The sequence below is a fragment of the Xyrauchen texanus genome, chromosome 13, assembly GCF_025860055.1.
Source record: "Xyrauchen texanus isolate HMW12.3.18 chromosome 13, RBS_HiC_50CHRs, whole genome shotgun sequence".
Taxonomy (NCBI): domain Eukaryota; kingdom Metazoa; phylum Chordata; class Actinopteri; order Cypriniformes; family Catostomidae; genus Xyrauchen; species Xyrauchen texanus.
This window is the reverse complement of record NC_068288.1, coordinates 17,377,810-17,401,210: the sequence shown is the minus strand read 5'-3', so window position 1 is coordinate 17,401,210 and position 23,401 is coordinate 17,377,810.

Here is a 23,401-nt window from a genome sequence, read left to right as displayed (position 1 = left end):
GTCCACTTTAGTCAAATATGAAGTTGTTTGCATAAATAAAAATTATAAACAAAGACTTACAATTTATTATCATCACTGTGGGTTTGAATCACTATAATTTTTTGGTCACTCATTCTTTCAAGCGTTAGGCGGTTAATACGTTTCTGTGTAGACTTTTACCTTATGGCACATATATTACCATACGTGTGCTCTGAGGTAGTAATGGAGGAGGAGGAGAAGGAGAGAGAGAGAGAGAGAGAGAGAGAGAGAGAGAGAGAGAGAGAGAGAGAGAGAGATCAGAATTCTTTAATTTAATCAGCACTTCCCATCTTTGTAGTGGCTTATTATTTTTATCTGGTTTCTCTCTCTTTCTCTCTGGAGTGTGGTGATATTGAGTGAGTGAATAGAGGAGCTATGATTAATGGAAATTCATGACTTGTGCAGTATGTTTCTGCCACCCTTCTCTCTCTTTCTCCCTACCTCTCTTTGTTAAACAAAGCTGATGGCAGCAGTGCCTCTACAGCACAATGGCTGCTGTCTGAAAATGAGGGGAGAAGAAAAGCATGAAAAGGATTGTGAATATACAAATACACCAGTGTCAAATCACAATTTGATGACTGTGTGTGTAGATCAGGCTTTGCCCAGAATGTGGGAAGCAAATGTCCCTACAGAAAAATCCCAAATCACATACACTGTGGGGTCCAGCCAATTATTCCAATGAGGAAAACAGTTTAATAATCATTCCAAAAAATTAAAATGAAGGTTAGGGAAGGTGTCATGTTCATTGTTGTCTTTTGTTTTTGTGCTCTTATGTTGAAGTTTAGTTTAGTTTCCATTCCTGTTTGGTTTTTGTAGTTCTTTTGTAGTTTCATTTTATGATTGGTTTTCCCCTGATTAATTCTCATTCCCTAATTGTTTTCTGTGACGAAGGTAGACAGAGAATGTGGATCTAAATGCAGCTTTTATTCATGAAAACTCAGGACAAAAGAAAAGAAACGGAAGCCTAGCACAGAACATAATAACATATGCAAGAACTAACAAGGAAACAAGGAAACTAAAAGGGCTTATATACACAAAAGGAACAAACAAGGGAATGAGGAACACCTGGGGAAACAATTAGGGAATGAGAATTAATCAGGGGAAAACAATCATAAAATGAAACTACAAAAGGACTACAAAAACCAAACAGGAAACAGGAACTAAACTAAACTTCAACATAAGAGCACAAAAACAAAAGACAACAATGAACATGACAGAAGGTTTAGGACTAGGGAAGGGGTATAGACAATAGCATTAGATATGTAAAACAACAACAATAACAACAAAACAGTAGAATTCAATGGAAATTCATTCATCATGAAATAAACATAAACCATTGTGAGATAAATCTGACAAATCTTCATTCAGAGATGTCCTCATTTAGACAATCAACTCATAATATATTGTTTTACAACCTTTAAATTAAAATTTTAAACAGCACAACAAGAGATTGCTATAAAAATATGAAACATTAAAATGCATTTACACTGAACAAGATCACCATGAAATCATGAAGAAATAAAACAGATTTATGCAGCACAAGGGATCACTGTACAACGAAGAAATTAAAGACATTTACTGATCAAGAAAAAACACTGTGTCTGCTGCGAGAGGTATAGAGGACTGCTAGAAACAAATTATATAACAGCTGATATATTGATGAGTAAGAGAATTCTATTTGGTCCACAACAAGATCAAACAGATTAAAAGATTAAAAAAAATATTTAAAACATAAAAGCTTTTATATACATTTGATACTAGTCCAAATTAATATAGGCTACTGAATTAAAATAAATATTATACAAATAAAAAAAATAAAATTAGCACTTAGTATTGCATACTTTCACTATTACTGCCTACAGTATTCTAAGACATATTTGTTATTTTTTTACCGCTTATATCGAATTTTATATTAAATACTGTATGATCATCTCTAATCCATGAAACAAAGTTTGAGAGACATTCATCCCTTTCAATAGCCATCTTGTAGATTGATTAAGCTTTCAATATTTTAAAATAGATTGTTATTGGCAGGCATTATTATACTCCAGCTTACTAGTTCTTTTATAGAAGCCTAATATTATATTTATTTATTATTTTTATATACACAACCGGTGAACATTTTTGAAACACTTACTCATTATTTATTTTATAATATATATATATATATATATATATATATATATATATATATATATATATATATATATACATACATTCTCACATTTTAGAATAATAGTAAAGTATGGAATAATATAAATGGAGCTATGAGAATTATGTTGTGACTAAACAAAATCCAAAATAAATCAAAACTGTGTTATATTTTAGCATCTTTAAAGTAGTAGCCCTTTGCCTAGAATCACCCTGAGATGCTTTTTAAACAGTATTGAAGGAGTTCCCATCTATGTTGGGCAAATATTGTCTGCTTTTCTTTATTATTTGGTCCAAGTCATCAATTTAAAAAACTTTTTTTAATTAAAAGTTAAAATAGTTGGTGATGCAAACTAAACTGAAACTTACCTGACTAGCCATCAAAACTGGCTTCATGGTACAGGCCCCTGGCTTTTGTGTATTCTGTATGTGTGTCAGTGTGTTTTTCTGTCACATTTCTTCCATTAAAGGGATAGTTCACCCAAAAATGAAAATTCTCACCCTCATGATATTCCAGGTGTGTATGACTTTCTTTTTTCAGCAGAACACATATGAAGAAAAATATCTTAGCTCAGTAGGTCCTTAAAATACAAGTGGATGGTGATCAGACTTTTTAATCTCCAAAAAGAATAGACAGTCAGCATAAATGTCATCCATCCGACACCAGAGGTTAAATATAGATAATCTGTCTCTCAGCTCGGAGACCGATACATTAGACACAGACGTGTACTCCTCTGCTCATAATCTTCTCTCTGCTCTGCTTATTTCAGTGTCCTTCAATTTATGTGTTAAAGAGGTGTGTGAACTTGCAAAAACAATGTCAGCCGCTGTATGCTCTGGCCCTCTCCCTGCTTGTTGCGGTGATGAGATTTATATAGTGTTAGTATTTGACTCACCAGGGCCCAGGTTATGAAGTAGACAGACTGGCTTAACCAACCATCTGCTAGCAGCCTTGAGACGTCACACAGGTCACATGAAATAAAGCACAAAGTCTGTACACCTAGATATCATATAGAGACTGTGTCTGTTCACTGAAAAACCAAACACAAAACCCATTAGTCATTCAGAAATTGTATTTATGTAAAACTAGATAATAAAAAAATAAAAAAACTTATTACTAATATCATGGAGTTTTGTGTTCCTTGTCACAGTCGCTTTGGATTGCTTACTGGGGGCCTAAAGACAATAATTTTTAAGGCAAGCTTTTTAATCTCGTCATTTATTTAAACCACACAATGAGGACTTTAATGACATAATTTTGTGTTACAGCACAATTTTCTGTAAAACTACTTTGAAATGATGTGTGTTATGGGGCGGCTGTGGCTCAGTTGGTAGAGCGGGTCAGCCACTAATCACAGGATTGGTGGTTCAAATCCTGGCCCACATGACTCCACATGCTGAAGTGTCCTTGGGCAAGACACTGAACCCCAAGTTGCTCCCAATGGCAGGCTAGCACCTTGCATGTATGAATGGGTGAATGTGTCACAGTGTAAAGCACTTTGAATACCGTTAAGGTTAAAAATATAAGCTATATAAGTGCAGACCATTTACCATGTTATGAAAAGTGCTATACAAATAAATATGACTTGACTCTGTCATTGATATGCAGGATTTCTGCTACCAGATCTCTTTAATTAGTTTTACAATATTACATTTGTTCTCCAGCACCATATCAGAATCAACCAGGCCTTTCAGGAGCAAAGCAGGGGATGCTGGATAAGTACTCTTCCACAGGGGAGGACGTTCTTCCATTTAGGTGGGAGCTTTTTTGCTTAGAACATGAGCTTAGAATTTCTGTGTAGGTGTGTTTGAGGAAGAGAATGGATAGAAATTAAGAATTGCCATCAAATAAGGTGTGTGAGGTGTGTAGACTTTTGTGTATACTTGGGCATAGCAGGACATCCTGTTATTTATACCTCTGCATATACACTTATAGTACTGCTGCTACTGCTGCTTTGGTAAGTCACTGTTGTGCTGACAATTATTGTCAAGCTGAAAATCCACCTCAAATGAAATTTCTTCAAGATACCCCTTTAAAAAGAGCATAAATATTGTACGTAGAATAGAAGAGAGATTGCTATTGAATAAAGAAGAGGTTTCCATATCTTTAAATCAGTAGCATGATATTGAAAGTGTCATCTAATTGAAATAGATTTAGGGTATTCCATGTTAATGTACTTCTGCTGTGCTCTCTGGTCTCTGTTGCATTGTGATTCATTTGCATGAAGGGCTGTGTGAGACCACTGTTTATAAATCATGCAAATAATGTGGAATGCAGCACAAATGTACTTGCCCCCCAGCAATATAACGCATATACAGATGCCTTTGAGTCACACTTTTTTGCCATATTTTCACCTTTGGTTCCCACTCAGTCCCTGTGCTGTGCATTTAAATGATTAATCCTTCCTCTGTATCTTCTTGCTTTCTTCATTTCTGTCTCTGTCTGTTTCCTGCTGTATCTGTTTGTGATGCTGTAAGTGGCTCATTCATTAACCACACAGTGTGTGTCAAATTAGAGTAACACAAATGCATGTTTACTGTAGGATGTATGCATGTATTTACAAACCTCAGTTGTGGACAGCTCATGGGGTGCTTAAGCCTTGATTTTTTTAAAAAAAAATGAGTGAAATATATTAGTAGAAACTGTGTGATGACTTTGGTAAAAGTTTCCCTTTATCTAGATGTAATTGTTACTGATCATTTAGACATAACTGATAACAAAGCAGATTCTACAGTTGTGCTTTAGAAATTTCTTGACAAACTAAAGTTAAAAAGGTTATGCTCCTTCTTGCCACGGGATTGAGGATGATGCGGTTGGCGATGGAGGCGATTTGGGGATGGCAGCGGGTGCAGCTCCGCCGGGTACGCCCCCTCGGACCACCCCGTAAACATGCATACTGGAAAATCTTGTTATTAAGTCAAAGACAGAAAACTGTCATTAGAATAGAATACTCATCGACAACAGAAAAACTAAAGGGTCAACATTACTGTTTTTATTTTTTCTTAAGTCTTTTAAATTACATTCAGTAATGAAATGTATAACTTTTGTTCTTTGGGCAAGTCTGGCTGACAATACATTTATTGGGGCCTATGTTTTTAAGTTTATCATAAACCAATATTTCAAATATTTAATCAAAGGATGGCTCCAAAAGCCTCAACAGACGTTTGAGCCCAAAGCCCCAAATATCCACAAACCCTAGAACTGCCCCTGCACTCAAAACACACATCCTTAAATTGCATATTCTCCCTGCTTTTCCTGCTAAAATCCAAACTCTTTTATGGTCTTTTTGATGGAGTCATTTTAAGAGCGCAGAAAGCTCTTTTAGCAATATTCCTCTTTATCTGTTTACTGTAGATCATATCCATGCATCTTTGATGATTATGTCTGACACCTGTAGAAGTGGAGAAACAGCCATCGCTGGAGGCCTGAATCATTATAGAGGAGTAAAACCACAGTGTGAGAAGCCATTACTGCAAAAACAAGTGAACACACACAGCTTATACACTCTGATTAATGACTTCTCCGCCTTCATAACCGTTACAAAGGTTTTTCCTCTACTGAGAGAGCTCACTGACACTCTTAAAGAGTGTGTGCGGGTGTGTGTGAGGCAGGGATAGGTTTAAAGTGTGATATTGACCAATAAAGCTACATATCTCTCCAATTACATGCTCATCCCGTAACAGAATCACAATCATCCTCATCACTTCCATCTGTCAGGTGGCCGAGTGTCTAATGCGTTCACTGGTTGATATCTCTCTGTCAGGGAGGATGAGATGGAGCCATCAGCCAAAGAGTACCCGCTGTTCTCCCCCATCATTCCACTCACAGAACACAAAAGCCCACAACACTGGAGAACCTGCTTGCTTATTTAGTCAATGAGATCTTTCACAAGCCATTTAGCCAGATGAAAAGACGTTTCACACTAAAGAGAGTGTTTCCGTGTTGCTCTGGGGGCCTTTTCAAGTTAACAGCATAGTACACCCATGATTAAGGCATACCGAAAACAACAAAAAACAACAACAACACACAACAATAGGTGACTGACTGTCCTCCTCTTCATAAGGGCATTGTTTAATATCAGTGTGACATCAAATTTTGGGTCCCAGGAGCGTCTTTGCTCTCATTGTCATCTTTTGATTAATTAATCTGTAGATGCATTGTGTCTCTTAGCAGAGACGAAAAGCACCACTTTACCTCTGTACAACTTGCAGCCGTAATAAGCAGAATGGCCTTCATAACTTCAGCATGCTGGTCTGTGTTGTAATACCAGTCCACTGGGACAATTAACAAGCTGGATACATGGTGCTCTAGAACTAATTACATCTTTGCCAAGTTGTACTCTATGTAGAGGAAAAAATATATTCTACAAATGTATATCTGTATGAAATAGTCATAAATCTTACATAATCACAGTCAGAGTACATGAATTATGTTTTTTGGAATCACTATTTGCACTAGGTGTAAATAGAACTGGCCACACAGCCCATCTATTTGCATCCCAATAGTTTGGTGTAAACAGATAAAGAAATAATTGATTTCCATCCCCACTTTAAATGGCAATAAGCTCAATTTAATGAAAATATTTAACATGTGTAACAATATAGTAATAATATAGTAACTACATGTAAAATAATTTGTTTTTAAACTAGACACAAATATGCTATATATTAAGGCCATCATTCTATAAAAATTTTCATCAAACTTATTAAATTTTCTTTATTTTCCAAATAAATATAATTCAATATTAATAATCAATAGAAATGTATATATATTTTTTAATATAAGATATATAATAATACATAATAAAACATATATAATGGGCTAATTTATTTGTATAGCGCTTATCACAACACACATCATTTCAAAGAAGCTTTACGGAAAATCATGCATTAACAGAAAATTAAACTGTAATATCTATAAAGTCTTAGAGTCATCATTATGTAGTTTGATAAAATATGATTGTAAATTGTGTATAAAAATAAATGATTAAATAATTTAATCCATCCATCCATCCATCCATCGTCAACCGCTTATCCTGTGTACAGGGTCGCGGGGGGCTGGAGCCTATCCCAGCTAACATTGGGCGAAAGGCGGGGGACACACTGGACAGGTCGCCAGTCCATCGCAGTAAATAATTTAATAATAATTGTATTTATAACCCGAGTGAGAAGCCGTAGGTGACTGAGGCAAGGAACACAAAACTCCATAAGATGTTGGTTAAAGGGAAAAAATTACCTTGGGAGAAACCAGGCTCACTGTGGGGGCCAGTTCCCCTCTGGATAAACAACATGAATATAATGCCAATATTAGTTATTTAAGTGCAGTGCAAGTCATGGTTTAAAATGAGTAAGTGTTAAGGGCCTTTGTTTAAACAAAATTTTAGCTTGAACGGTAAGATTATTGACTAATGTCTTTGAAGTCCATCCGAGATTAACTGCAGAAGTTCACATATGGATCCATTGTCCTTTGTTAGTTGGCTGATGAAGGCTTTTGTTGGCAATTAATTGATAGTCTATGTATTCCATTTTAAGAGTGTAGTCCATCATTACACCAAGGTGATGCAGGCAGAGATCCGTGAGGTGCATCGCAGTTCAACCGGCAGGTAATTTAGGTGAGTAATATCCTAAATCCAATGTTCATGCATTGGCATATGAATTATCCCATGTCTTATGGTTGGAGTTGGCATCAGTTCATCCCCTGAAGTCCATCATAATAGATTGAAGTGATGTCTGGCTGGATATGGATATCGAGGTTGAGATAGGGAAACAAATAGAATAATATTAGCGTTGAAGCCATCCATTTTTTGTAATGATGATAAAATGTGGCTAATATGATCATATTTCTTGGTTCTAGTCAGCATTCTGGCTGCTGCATTTTGAACCAATTGAATGTTGGTGCTACTGCACAACTTCATGTGCAGGTTAATATCCCCCTTGTCAAGGGTCTCTGTCCCTCATGTCATGATGTGGCATTTGCAGCAACTGTGCCTTGTACATTAATAACAATAACAATAACAATAAAAAAGCAATCAAAACTGTAAAGACAATAAGCAATTAATGTTTGCCCAGAATCCCTTGCTTAAAGCTCACCTCATCAAATTGGAGATTAGTGGCCTCTGTAACTTTATTAGAGGCAGAGCAATCATAGAGAAAACATAAATAATTCAGTAAGGTGTCTATGAGAAAGCACTGTGATTTAATTCTCCAGAGTTAGGAGTTTGGGGCACTCTATGAAACAAGCACCCCCCATCCCCCATTTATTGTTGTTCTCCTCACAGTCTAGTGCTTACATTTAACATGCTCTCTCTCTCTCTCTTTGCCTGTTTTCACTTTGTAGTTCATTCTTCATTGTGTGGTAGCAGCTTGGCAACACTCTTGCCAACCACATCAATCTCTCAGATTGCCCTCAGCGGGAAGAGACGGAGTGAGAGAGGTGGGAGGGTGAAAAGGAATGAGAGTAGGAAGCTTTTTTTCTGCAGCGGTGAGGTTTTGATCTATGAAAAAGGTGTCTGAATATGCAGAATGTCTGCAATATATGCAAGATTTAAATGCCATAAGCACTGACTCATAATATTTTTTTATAAACACAGATTTCTGTATTTCCTATTTGAGGTCACAGCAAAGGCTTATTCAACTCTATCAAACATATATTATGTCACCCCTGCCTTTGTTGCTCTGTTACAAAATCTAAGGAGACAGCATTTTAAGGTATCAAAGTTAAAAACTGTTCCAAAAAGTAGGCAACTTAAAGTAACAGTTTACCCAAAAATGAAAATTCGTTCATTACTCATTAACCCTTATGTTGCACCAAATCTGTACAAAATGTTTTTCTTCTGTGTAACAAAAAGGTGAAGTTCTGAAAGTCTTTGACATACAGTATAATGACAGTGAATAGTGACTCTGTTGTGTCAAGCCTAAATAAAGTAATTAATAAAGCACTGAAATCAAATATGATGTGTATAGCATCAAAACTCATTGGTTTTGCGGCATGATGTTTGGTCACAAGGCCAAATGAGAACCATTGAAGAATGATGTAGACAACGAGACTTGAAATATAGTGCATGAATCTGTATTGAAGACACAGAACATTTTTGAATCAATATGCAGAAGATTATTAAAAACATGCAAAGTTAGAGTCCAAAATCCAAACGTCAGAATAAATCAGCAGAAAAATCTAAATCTACATTCATATGGGCCAAATCAGGCAAGAGGTCATAAACATAAAACCGATAACAGAGAGAAGTGGCAGGATCAATGAAAAGCATTGACTGAACCATAGAAACCCATGCATTTTGTTTTCCTGGATACAAAATCTGTCACTTGCATAAAACAAAAAAGTAATTGGGAGAACCTTTAAAGAAATGCACTACTGAGATTGTCTGATTGTTGCTGACAGTTGTCCGACGGGGTGCGGAAAATTCTTTCATCAACGTGTGCGCCTTGTGTTTATAGCCATGTCTCCCGCTGAACGCACTTAGATGTGGTATAAAAAATTCTGGCCCTTGCCACCTTCAAAATTGCCATCCTGTTTCCTGTCTCACCCCATCCTTTTGGTGGGTGTGTGCTCCTCGTTGTAATAAATAAAAAAAGCTCTCTGTTATAGTCTCACCCATTAATTTTATATGAGGGTCAAATTTGACCCTGAATAGTAAGAGTCAAAAGTCACCAAGCCTTGAACTGCTCTGTTGTAGGAAACCTCAAAAGAAAATTAAAAAAGGGTCCCAGAACAGTAACGGAGGGTTAAGTGATGAGCTGTTTCCTCACAAAAGCAGTTTATCAAGCACACAGCGCAAGCATCTCCTCCATAGATGTCTATTCAAAAAGAATGCGCTCTGGTCTCCTTGACAATGTACCACCCATAGAATGTCTATAGGACTACCGCATTATGATTCATAATACCGCATACAGACTCAGATGTCCAAAAATCGTATTGATTATTTACATTTTTAAAATATACATATTGTGTTCCATGAAAGAAAGACCGTCATGAGGGTTTGGAATAAGATTAAAGTGAGTAAATAATAACAGAATAAAAATTTTAAGGTGAACTATTTCTTTAATTTGTTGTCTTCTATGATACTGTCACAGTTCCTCCTGACACTCCCAGCACTTACACTCCACGTTCTCTCTCTCTCCTGCATACTAATCACCCGCACCTGAAACCTGTTCCCACATCAATCAGCTTCACAACATATAAGCTCCACTCTCCCGTCACTCTTTGTCTGGTCTCCCACATTGATCACAGACTCGCTTACCTGCTTCCTCTCCTAGACGTTTCATGGTCTTCGTCCAGAGCTCCTCACTCCTTCGTTCCAGCAATGTTCTACGTAGTTCTCCTCTCCAACGCTCCGGCGTGTTCAAGGTTCAAGCTCCACACTCCATCGCGCCATCGTCAAGTTCCCTTGATCTCCTCTCTGAGCTCCTCGCTCCTTCGTTCCAGCTACATTCCACATAGTTCTCCTCTCCAACGCTCCGGCGTGTTCAAGTCCCTCACTCCATCGCTCCATCATCAAGTTCCCATGATCTCCTCTCCATTGCACTGCGGTGTGCACTCAGGTTCACCAGCTCCCCTTAATCCCTCAATAAACTACACCTCCGGGTTTAACACTACCTTCGAGTCTGTGTATCTGTTACAGATACATTGTTTTGGACAAATTTATAAGTCAGTATCGCAATTATCCTTTTTGGAGAACGCAGTACCAGAATGCACTGCAACATGCTCAGTGAAAAAAAAAATCCAAGATGGTGCACAAGGTGGGAAAACTTATACTGAGAAATACTGAGAAAAGAAAAAAGTATTTGTTCAGTGTAATAATATACCCTATAATAATATAAATACTATAAAAACCATATATATATATATATATATATATATATATATATATATATATATATATATATATATATATATATATATATATATATATATGTATATATATATATGCTTATTAGAGTATTGCATTGTTAAAAGGTTTTGGAGACTGATCTCGTGAAAATTGTGTGAATGTGGACACATTTTTGCAAAATTAAATGATGTGGTTCCTTTCACACATTGCAGCAACGCAGAGGTAAAAAGTACTAAAATTTAGTTACGTTTTCTCCCAAAAAGATTAGGCTTTTAAAGTTAATGCTCTATCATGTTTTAAATCAACAAAACCTCCCTACCCTTAATCTTAAACCTAAACGCTTGTGGTACAAAAAGCAAATGTGAGATGAAAAATAGATGAGGTTTTTAAACAAATAGTTCACCCAATAAATTATAATTCTCTCATCATTTCCTCACACTTTTGCCATTTCAAAATTGTATGACTTTCTTCTGCAGAATTTTTGAAGGATATACAGTATAATGTGTGTGTTTGTTCATACAATGCAAGTCAATGGGGACCAAAACTTTCAAGCTCCAAAAAGGATGCAAAAGTATTACAAAAGTAATCTACATTACTCGAGTGGTTTAATCCATGTCCTTTTAAGAAATACGATTGTTTTGGGTGAGCGACAGACCAAAATGTACTGTATGTTCTTTTTCCTTTTTTTGTGACATGCAAAAAGCAAATGATAAATGAACCACATCATATTGTGGCTCTTCTATGACACTTTAGGCCCATGTGTTGACTCTTCAGGACTCTGACCCTGGTCCTTTGCATCGAAAGTTCAACACTCTATCAGCTGAGCTACTGAACAAATTGATCGTGCACATACAAAGTTTTACATGTAGCTGGTTATGTAATGCAAACATTCAATAATGTTTGCATTACACTTTAGTAAAACATTTTTTATGTCATATGATAGCATTGTGTGAGGAATAGGGAGAAAAGTGTTTATAAACTGATAATCTGCCCTTTTACTCATGATTTGTGTGAAAAGCAATTAACAGGGCTGCATTTCCCAAAAGCATCACATGCTTAAGATGATCGTAGAGACCATTGGCGCCAATGGTTTCTACTATCTACTTAGGCTTACAATGCTTTTGGGAAACACAGCCCTGCTTTGTTGTTTTAGTGCCTCTAGTGTTCATTTTACCTGGAAATGCATGTGATTCGATAACAAGCTACTTAAACATTATTTAGACAAAAATGTACTGTAGGTATATTAACGTGTGTCTATGAGGGCAGGTTACAATTGTGAGTCGAGACTCTAATGCACAGAGCTATTTGTTTGGAGCTGATGAGTTGTTTTATGTAAAGCATTCAAAATGACACGTCACCTATGAGGTCCATGATGGTTAGGAGGCTGTCTCAGGAGGTAGCTGCCTATGTATACAGTAGACAGTGAGGCAGCTCACATGGTTCTGGAACAGAGCTTCTGTTGTTGACTGAGCAGTGTATGTATAAAGGACAAAAGTAAATAGTGCCTTCTGTGGGTTTGTCTGTGGCTTGTGTCTCCCTCTGAGCTGAGATGGGAAGTTAGAGAGTGACAGAGATGAAGAGGGAGCAGGTTTTGAAGAGAGGAGTGAAATAGCTCTCCCTCTCATGTGTGTGGGTTGTGGATGTTTAAGGGGCAGCTGCCGTGACTGATGTAATGGCAAGGCAATATCAGCAACCATAGGAAGGAACTGAGACATGTCTTAGAGTAGCAAGACCTGAGGCTTGAAGGGAGGGGTGGTAATGGTGCCGAAATGAGGAGCCACCACATTGCAATCAGTTCCGCTGCTCTGACTCGCTCCGTCACCTGGTGGCCTGTCACCGCTACCACTGTGGCATTTAGATGTGTGGGAGCGCCTATAAGATTATATTAATGGCAGGATGAGCCCAGAGTTAGTTATCTGCCCCTGAAAAACAACCTCCGGCTGAGGGAGGGCTCTTACTTCAGCCAACTGCAGCGGATATTAGATATTAAAAATAGCAGACACACATCCTCCTCCAAGGCCAGAGAAGTCAGGCTCTCATTTAATCTTTTCCTTGTTTTATTTCAAGGCTTTTTTCTTCGTTGGATGTATGACTGTATGTTTGTGTTTCAAGGTTAGAACAAAGTGAGACTCACAAACAGCCAGCTCTCTGTCATGTTAGGGAGGTCTCTTTGGGAAGCCTGTAGTCTGTGTTGGTGACATGGAAGAACTGCTGATGTTTCTGCTGGGGATGTCCCTGCATTTACCACTTCTTTACATCAAACTGTAACCACTCTGACATTGAGCAAGATATAGTGACAGCGCTTGTGTTTATTCACAGCTTGGCAAAATGAATTTCACTGGCACTGACATAGGGCAAGAGATAAACATGTGGCAGACTTCCCTGCATTTTAAACTCTAGAAAATTTTGCTTTTTTTTTTTGCTTATATCTGTAAAGATTTTGAATGCAGAGAAACAATTTTGTCTAGTCTTCCTCTGTAAATATATTATACCTTTAGAGATAGAGAGTGTAGGGGTGACTTTTTGCCCAAGTTTTTAATTAGACTGGTTAGGTAAAAAGTAGGGAAGTATTGTTAATTCCCAAAAAAGGAGCTGTCCTAAAAACTACTCAAGTAAGAGTAAAAAAAGTAGCAAATTTAAAAGTACTTATGAGTAGTGAGTATTGTGTATCCAGTTGCAAAACCTATGCCCCATTATAATGAACACTTTAAGCCATTTTTTAAAATACATCACTTATCTATGATAAACACTACATGAATCTGATTCTAAAAAATAAAAGGGAGACATGATAACAGAAATTAAAAGATGAAAAAGTTATTTTCAATACACTGATAACCATTTTAAATCTTAATGCATGAAACAATTACATTAAAATCAGTTTATGTGCAGGGTCTAAATTTCCCTTAATGCTGACAGAGTGTTATTGTTGTGCATAAAACATGTTCAAACAATGCAAGGAATGCAAAAAAATGCTACATAAGCAGGATCACTTGGCACGTCATGTCCTGCACAATAGTGGAGGTAGAGCAGGCATGGGAAAATTTGTTTGGAACAGGGGCTACATCATACTTAAAAAGGAATAATTCACCCAAAAATTTAAAATTCTCTCATCGTTTACTCACCCTCGTGCTATCCTGGATGTGTATGACTTTTTTCTGCAGAACACAAATTAAGATTTTTAGAAGAATATCTCAGCTCTTTTGGTCCATACAATGAAAGTGAATCTGTGCTAAAATATTGAAGCTCCACAAATAACAAAAATCAGCATAAAAGCAACCTAATCCATGTGGCTCCAGTGATTTAATCCAAGTCTTCAGAAGCTATATGATAGATGTCAAGTCAAGTGGTTTTTATTGTCGTTTCAACCATATACAGTTAGTACAGTACACAGCGAAATGAGACAACGTTCCTCCAGGACCATGGTGCTACATAAAACAACATAGGACAAACCCAAAACCACATGAGACTACACAGACTAAATAGCATACCTATAAAAAGTGCACGTGCAAACGTGTGCAAAAAGTACGGGACAGTACAATAAATTACTAACAATGAGCAGGACAATAGACACAGACTGTGCCGTGCCGACCAGTATACAGTAGTGCAAAAGATGACAGTTTCTAAAATGCCAAATGTAAACATAACATACTATGAGATAGTGTTCTATGGACAAAACAGTTATTGATGTAGCAGCCAGTTATAAAGTTACAAAATTAAAGCTGTTACACAGTCTGGCCGTGAGGGCCGAATGCTTCGGTACCTCTTGCCAGACGGCAGGAGGGTGAAGAGTGTGTGTGAGGGATGTGTGGGGTCGTCCACAATGCTGGTTGCTTTGCGGATGCAGTGTTTTTTGTAAATGTCTTTGATGGAGGGAAGAGATACCCCGATGATCTTTTCATCTGTCCTCATTATCCTCTGCGGGGCTTTGTGGTCCGAAATGGTGCAAGACCCAAACCAGGCAGTGATGCAGCTGCTCAGGATGCTCTCAATAGTCCCTCTATAGAATGTAGTGAGGATGGGGATGGGAAATGTGCTTTCCTCAGCCTTCAAAGAAAGTAGAGACGCTGCTGGGCTTTCTTGGTAATAGAGCTGGGGTGAGGTTCTCCGCCAGGTGAACACCAAGGAATTTGGTGCTCTTGACGATCTCCACAGAGGAGCCGTCGATGTTCAGGGTCGATGTGCTCTACTAAAGTCAACAACCATCTATTTGTTTTGTCGACATTCAGAGACAGGTTTTTGGCTCTACACCAGTCCGTTAGCCACTGCACCTCCTCTCTGTATGCTGACTCGTCTTTCTTGCTGATGAGACCCACCACGGTAATGTCATCGGCAAACTTGATGATGTGATTCGAGCTGTGCATTGCTGCACAGTCGTGAGTCAGCAGAGTGAATAGCAGTGGGCTGAGCACGCAGCCCTGGGGGGCCCCAGTGCTCAGTGTGGTTGTGGTGGATATGCTGTTCCCGATCCGGACTGACTGAGGTCTCCCAGTCAGGAAGTCCAGGATCCAGTTGTAGAGGGAGGTGTCCAGGCCCAGCAGGTTCAGCTTTCCAATCAGGTGCTGGGGAATGAATGTGTTGAATCCTAAGCTGAAGTCTATGAGCAGCATTCGAACATATGTGTCCTTTTTATCTAGGTGGGTGAGGGCCAGATGGAGGGTGGTGGTGATGGCATCGTCTGTTGAACGGTTTGGACGATACGCAAACTGCAGTGGGTCTAGTGAGGGGGCAGCTGGGTCTTAATGTGCCTCATGACGAGCCTCTCGAAGCACTTCATGATGATGGGTGTGAGTGCGACGGGATGGTAGTCGTTGAGGCAGGAAACTGAAGACTTCTTTGGCATGGGGACGATGGTGTTGGCCTTGAAGCACGTTGGAACGACTGCGCTGCTTAGAGAGATGTTGAGGATGTCGGTAAGAACATCTGCCAGCTGGTCTGTCTGGTCCAGCAGCCTTCCGTGGGTTGATGTGGTGAGAAACAGATAAATTTTTAATTCCCTTTTTACTATTAATTCTCCACCCTTCTCAGTCAATCTCCACTTTAAATTTCATATTGTTCTTCTTGTGTATTTTGTGATTCACATTCTTCATGCATATCGCAACCTACTGGGCAGAGAGATGAATTTCTAGCAAAAATTTACTTAAATGTTGATCCGTTTCTCACCACATCTATCATATAGCTTCTGAAGACATGGATTAAATCACTGGAGCCACATGGATTAGGCTACTTTTATGCTGATATATGTGATTTGTGAAGCATCAACATTTTGGCACCCCTTCACTTACATTGAATAGACCTACAGAGCTGAAATATTCTTCTAAATATCTTAATTTGTGTTCTGAAGAAAGAAAGTCATAGACAGATGGCATGAAGGTGAGTAAATGATAAGAGAATTTTATGTAAGTAGTTTAAGTAGCACATTGGGGCCCACATCATCCTCCTTTTGAGATACAATGTTCCACATTGATTTAGTTATCTTTTAAGCCAAGAAATATTTGTGTTCTCATTCTAATGCATGATGCACAATTTTCTGAGGTTTGTGAGTGGTGGAATGTTCTGCTGAAGTATTGCTCTGCAAATGTTGATACTTTTCTATCTTTATAAAGGCTAAGCATAATTATAAATTATTTTATCATCTCTACTTTCCTGGTAAATTAACACTCTACATCAGGGTTCAGTATTATTAAAAAATTAACAATATTTAAAAAATATATTATTATTAATAGATTTCACTGTTTTATTATATTACATTAATACTTTTAAAGCTACTCAAGTTATTCGGTCAAAAGTAGTGAGTGGTTTTCTTATTTCCTTGTTAATGTTGTTTGATTAATAGCCTTTATATGACAGCCTACTAGACAGTGCTCAATTCGGTTGCATGTACACTTCAAGTCTGACATTTTGATTCAAATACACTTTTGATCCAATTGTTTAATTCACTTTAGAAATAAATGACTGCATTTACATTAATGCCTCAACAAGACAGGCGTTGGTGGAATTATAAAGTGTATATGATAATTTAGGCACGTAACCGCATTAGCGCTCAAACATCAGCCACCTGTCAATCAAACATCACACAGCGACAGACATCAGGAAATAAAAAAATCAATCTTTTATATTTCATCTAGATCAACCAACCAGTGGTGATCTTGCTATTGCGATTGATTTAATGAACACCATTGTTCAAGATGTATAACATAGGCTAAATATAGAAAACGTCTCGGGTTATGACTATAACCCTTGTTCCCTGAGAAGGGAACGAGACACTGCGTCGTTGAAAACGACTCTTTGGGGAACGCTCCTTAGCGTGCGCCTCTGAATTATGAATGAAACTATTCCAATCTTGATTGGTGTTGTGTCATGACGTAACATGTGACGGCATAACCGGATGCATAAAAGTGACGCCGGCACACAAACACATTAGCCTAGCGATGAAGCAAGCCGCTCTCAGGCATTGAGGGGCGTGGCAGGACGACGCAGTGTCTCGTTCCCTTCTCAGGGAACAAGGGTTATAGTCATAACCTGAGACGTTCCCTTCCGAGGGAACTCACACTGCGTCGTTGAAAACGACTCTTTGGGGAACAAATGCCCACTAGGCCATGCGCTGAAAAAGGCCTGCCCTAGAGTGAAACTGAACTCAGGCACTCAGCTAGGATGAGAGCACACGTGCGCCAGGCGTACTAGGGAGGTGCAGAAAACCTGATGAAAGTGTGCGGGGTAGCCCAACCGGCTGCCTCACAGATCTCCTGGAGGGGCACTCCCGATAAGAGAGCCCTAGAGGACGCCATGCCTCTAGTTGAATGAGCCCTTATGGCCAAAGGTGAAGGAAAATTGCGCACCTTATAGGCCGAGATAATAGCCTGAACGATCCAATTACTAATGGTTTGTTTCGAAGCAGGGAGCCCCTTCTTAGGTGACCCAAAACACACTAACAGTTGGTCCGACCTCCTCCAAGAAGAGGACCTCTCGAGGTAAACGCTCAAAGCTCTGACAAGGCAGAGCAAATGGAGCCTCTCTTCTTCTGCCGACACATGAGGTGGAGGATGAATGCCTGCAGGACCGTAGACCGTGCCGTGTTAGAAGGCACCTTAGGCACAAAGCCAGGTCTCGGGTGCAGAATGGCTTTAACTCCGCCAGGGGCAAACTCCAAGCAAGCTGGTGTTACTGCCAGGGCTTGAAGATCTCCCACCTTCTTTAGAGAGGTAATAGCTAAGAGAAAAGCCATCTTGAACGTCAGGTCCTTGGGCGAGGCCAACTGAAGGGGTTCGAAGGGGCCAGGGATAACCCTTCGAGAACCACCGCCAGGTCCCAGGCAGGAACCCTGGACCTGGTTGTCGGTCTCATCCTCCATGTACCACGGAGAAAACGAATGACCAGCTGGTGCCTCCCCAGAGGCCCAGCACTCAATGGTGCATGGAAAGCCGCAATGGCAGCCACGTACACCTTAAGTGTGGAAGGGAGAGACCACAGAGAAACGATCTTGAAGAAACTCCAGAACTGAAGCCACCGGGCAGTTAACTGGATCTACTTCATGTTCTCTACACCAAGTGGAGAACACATTCCACTTGAGGCCATATAATCTCCTAGTAGACGGAGCCCTAGAGTTAAGTATGGTTTCAACCACCCCCGCTGATAGACCAGCATTTAGGTACTGAACCCCCTCAGGGGCCAGACCCACAGTTTCCACAGCTCTGGACGAGGGTGGAAAGCTGTGCCCCCTGCCTGAGACAACAGATCCCTCCTCATAGGAATCTGCCATGGCGGAGCTATCAGGAGTGAGATTATGTCTGAGAACCATACTCGGGCCGGCCACATCGGGGCAACCAGAAGTAGACTGATGCCCTCTTGGCGGACCCTTTCCAGGACTCCTGGGAGCAGAGCGATCGGGGGAAATGCGTACAGGCGAAGCCTCGGCCAGGCCTGTACCATGGCATCCAACCCCAGTGGGGCTGGATGTGAGAGGGAGAACCAAAATGGACAGTGGGACGTCTCTCGAGACGCGAATAGATCCACTTTCGATGGTCCAAATTTGTCCCATATCAACTTCACCACCTCTGGATGAAGTCTCCATTCCCCGGGCCTCAGCCCCTGCCTCGACAGGATGTCTGCTCCCTGATTCTGAACCCCCGGAACATACATGCTCTGATAGACAGTATTTTCTCTTGGGACCAAAGAAATTATCTGATGCGCCGGTCTGCACAGAGGGCGCGATCTGAGTCCCCCTTGTCGGTTCAGATAAGCTACCACTGATGTATTGTCTGAACGTACTAGGACATGGTAACCTTAGATGTCTGGAAGGAAGCTCCTCAGAGCCCTGAACACAGCCAACATCTCTAGACAGTTTATGTGCCAAGAATGATGATGGTCCTGCCACAGACCCCTGGCAAAGCGGCCGTCCATGACCGCGCCCCAGCCAGTGAGGGAGGCGTGTGTCGAAACGGTTTCCCGGCAACATGACGCTCCCAACACTGGCCCTTGGGACAGGAACCAAGGTTTCTTCCATATTAGCAGAGAACGAAGGCATCTGCGCGTTACTCTGATTTTACGAAATGGATTCCCCTTGGGGGAAAAAACCCCTTGGCTTTCAGCCACCACTGGAGGGGCCTCATGTGTAGAAGGCCCAAAGGTATAAAGTTGGATGCCGCTGCCATGAGGCCCAGCAGTCTTAGAAACTGCTTTACAGTGATGGCCTGGCCTTGCTTTAACCTGGACACCATCGCCAGAACGGACTCGATACGTGCAGGAGACATGCGTGCCTGCATCGTAACCGAGTTCCACACAAGACCCAGAAACGTTGTGCACTGGGATGGTTGTAACACACTCTTTTTTGTGTTGAGTCTCAACCCCAAACTTCGAATGTGGCCAAGGACGACATCTCGATGCCGAACCGCCATTTCTCGAGACTGGGTCAGAATGAGCCAATCGTCGATATAATTCAGTATGCGGATGCCCTGAAGTCTCAGAGGAGCAGGAGCTGCATCCATACATTTGGTGAATGTGCGGGGAGAGAGTGCTAGGCCTAACGGAAGAACCCAATATTGGTAAGCTTCGCCCCCGAAAGCGAACCTCAGGAACCTCCTGTGACATGGAAGGATGGATACATGAAATTAGGCGTCTTTTAGATCTATCGTGACAAACCAGTCCTCGGATCTGATCTGGCTCACGATAGCAGGAATAGTAAGCATTTTGAACCTGAACCTCCTCAAAGGCCGGTTCAAAACTCTGAGATCTAAAATCGGCCTCAACCCTCCATCCTTTTTTGGAACTATAAAGTACCGGCTGTAAAATCCGGACTCCCTGTCTGCATGAGGAACACGTTCTATGGCCTCCTTTAGCAGCAGAGATTGCACTTCTTGTTCCATCACCTGAGTCTGCTCCGGAACCACTGTAGTCTGCACCACCCCAGAGAATTTGGGGGGGCGGTGCCCGAACTGCAGTCTGTACCCTGATTTTATTATATGCTGGACCCATGCAGATATGTTGGGAAGATGATTCCATGCCTCTACAAAATCTACTAAGGGAACCAGCCTCTAGAGGCTGGTCTCGGGTGTTTTTCGAGCACCGTTCTCGACTTCCTGAAGCGAGAGACCGGCAGGATTTAGTCGATATGGTTCTTGTGACCACAATGGATACTTTTTTTTTATAATTTTTTTTTGTTGTTGACACGAACGGCACGGTGTGCGTTAGCTGGAAATTGATGTGGCCCGAAGCGTCAGAGACGGCAGGAAACCGACACCGATTCCCTGAGGACGCCGCTGCGAGAACAACCTCGGTTGCTCTGCAGCGGGGGGGAACTCTGTGGTGCGAGGAGCTGACTGATGGCTGGGGCTGATCTGCTTGCCCTACTCGATTTAGACTTACCTTACGGGGGAAGCATCAAGCAGAAAAGATCTAACCTTTTCCTTTATCCCTGATAAATTCAGCCACAGATGCCTCTCTGTGGTCACCATAGCTGCCATAGAGCGGCCAATAGCCATTGAGTGCAGGCAAGAACCAGCCCGACCTGCCACCATGTAAGCCCTACTTATTAAAGCAGATGTATCCCTGCAGTGCTTACTAGGCAGCGCCGGGGTTTTAGCCCATATCCCGTGCCCCCAAAACATCATCTGTAATCACCACACTGGGGCTGGAGACACGGGACGAATGCGGTTTACCCCACGATCTCGAGATATATATTTATATATATATATTTTTTTTTTTGTGGAGATCGGGGAAAAACGGCAAACCCCGGCGCTGAGGTTGTGATCTGTGCCGCAGGAAACGCTCGTCTAATTTGTCTTTCAACTTGCGTTTCCTGCTCATTTTGTGGCCAGCTGATATCAAGTCTGGCCACGGCACGCGTCACAACCTCAATCAGCTCCTCATAAGCTTGGCCGAAAACTGGCGTGCTTGACTCAGAAAAGAGATGGGCTAGATGTTGCGACGCGGGCTTCTGCACCACTCACAGTAGGCTCGGGATCCTCAAACGAAGAATGAGAAAGTGCCGCAGCAGTCTCATTCTCATCTGCAAGATCCCGCTGCGAACCCCACAATCTCAACCGCCGCGCTGCCTCAACAGACGTGGGACCAGATCCGTGGGGAACTCGAGCCTGACCGTGATCATCAAAGCACGCCAACCGGGAGCGCAGCACTCTCATGGGTAGTGCTTCACAACTTTCACAGGCAGATCCCTCGAGAGCTGCCTGTGCGTGCTGCGCTCCCAAACAATTCACACATAAAGCGTGCGTGTCCCTACCCGTAATGAAACGAGGGCAGGGGTGCACGCACTTCATGAACTGTTGGGTGGCCATAAACACCAAATAAGACAAACAATACACATAGAGCGCTTGCTGAAGAGCGAAAGCTAATGTGTTTGTGTGCCGGCGTCACTTTTATGCATCCGGTTATGCCGTCACATGTTACGTCATGACGCAACACCAATCAAGATTGGAATAGTTTCATTCATAATTCAGAGGCGCACGCTAAGGAGCGTTCCCCAAAGAGTCGTTTTCAACGAAGCAGTGCGAGTTCCCTCGGAAGGGAACTACTTTGATCGAGGACATCTCTCTTTTTTTCGATAAACATCTAGATAATTTTATTGCCCAGCCTTATTGATAACATTGCATTAATCTCTCACAGCAGCCCAATAATCTCAGTGATAGATAGTTAAATTAAAGGTACATTATAGACACACAGAACCTAGTAAGCAGAAATATGAAATTTACCTCAATATGTTTCTTCAAATTAGAGGCAGGATTAATGTTGATATCTGGCTTGAGAAAGTTAAACTCACATGACACAAACAAGCAATCGGTCATTGTCAGGTGACGTCACACTCATGAACTGCGAAGTGCATTATGGGCGTAGCCGCCATTTGTAAGGTATCAATGCTGGTGTATTCTGCTTGGAGAATTGTGTTCATAAATGTGATAAAATGGTGCGTTCTTGTTGTGTGATAGTAAGTCTCACGACAGAAAGGGTCACAAACTAAACAACGGGGAAAGGTTTTTTAGCTTTCCCACTTTGAAGAAAGGACATGGACAGCATGTCGCGGACGTAACAAAAAGGCGTCGGATGGCCTGGGTTGGAGCTGTGCGACGCAAAAACATCACCTTTGCAAACATATCTCCGTTTATGTATGTCTGCTCTCAACATTTTCATAAAGGTAAGACATAAAGGTGATGATGTTGACAAATTTGAAGTATTAGTCTTTTATTGTTTATACTGTAAAATGTTATGCAATCGTCTTATAAATACAGGACTATAAAATAATTATTTTACTTCACTACAGCACTTATTATTTTGGGGGTTTGTACCTTACTTTGTACTTTACTCAACTGCAATGTCAACTAAATGGATATAGATTTAGAATGGAAAAAGGTAAATTTAACAATTTATAAGGCTTGAAAGTTAACGTTACTCACTGTGTTTTTGCAGAAAATTTTAATTTCACTTCGGTGTGACTTGCAGTCTGAAAAGTGCAGCACTGTACTAATACTTTTTCAGTATTAAAATATTTTTTAGCTGAATTATATTTGCTCAGTGTCTGTACTAATACTTCAGTATAATCTATGATTACTGTTAACACTTTTGGTCCCATGTTTTGAAGATAAAAACTTTTTCATGTTATTGCAGGTCAACCTGCATATGAGATGATGGAGACTGACCCAGACTGGGCACCCGCCCTCCATCTGGGTCAGAAATCTCTCACACCAACACTACACGCTCGGCAAGACGAAGTAAGAGGGAGGAAAGAAAAAACACACATTCAGCCAGCTGAATGAGGTGGTGAGCGAAACACTGAGGAGACACAAGCGGCTGATTGAGATGTTGTGCCACATGCTGAGGAGACACAAGCGGCTGGAGATGGTGAGCAACACACTGAGGAGGAGACACATGATGCTGTAGGA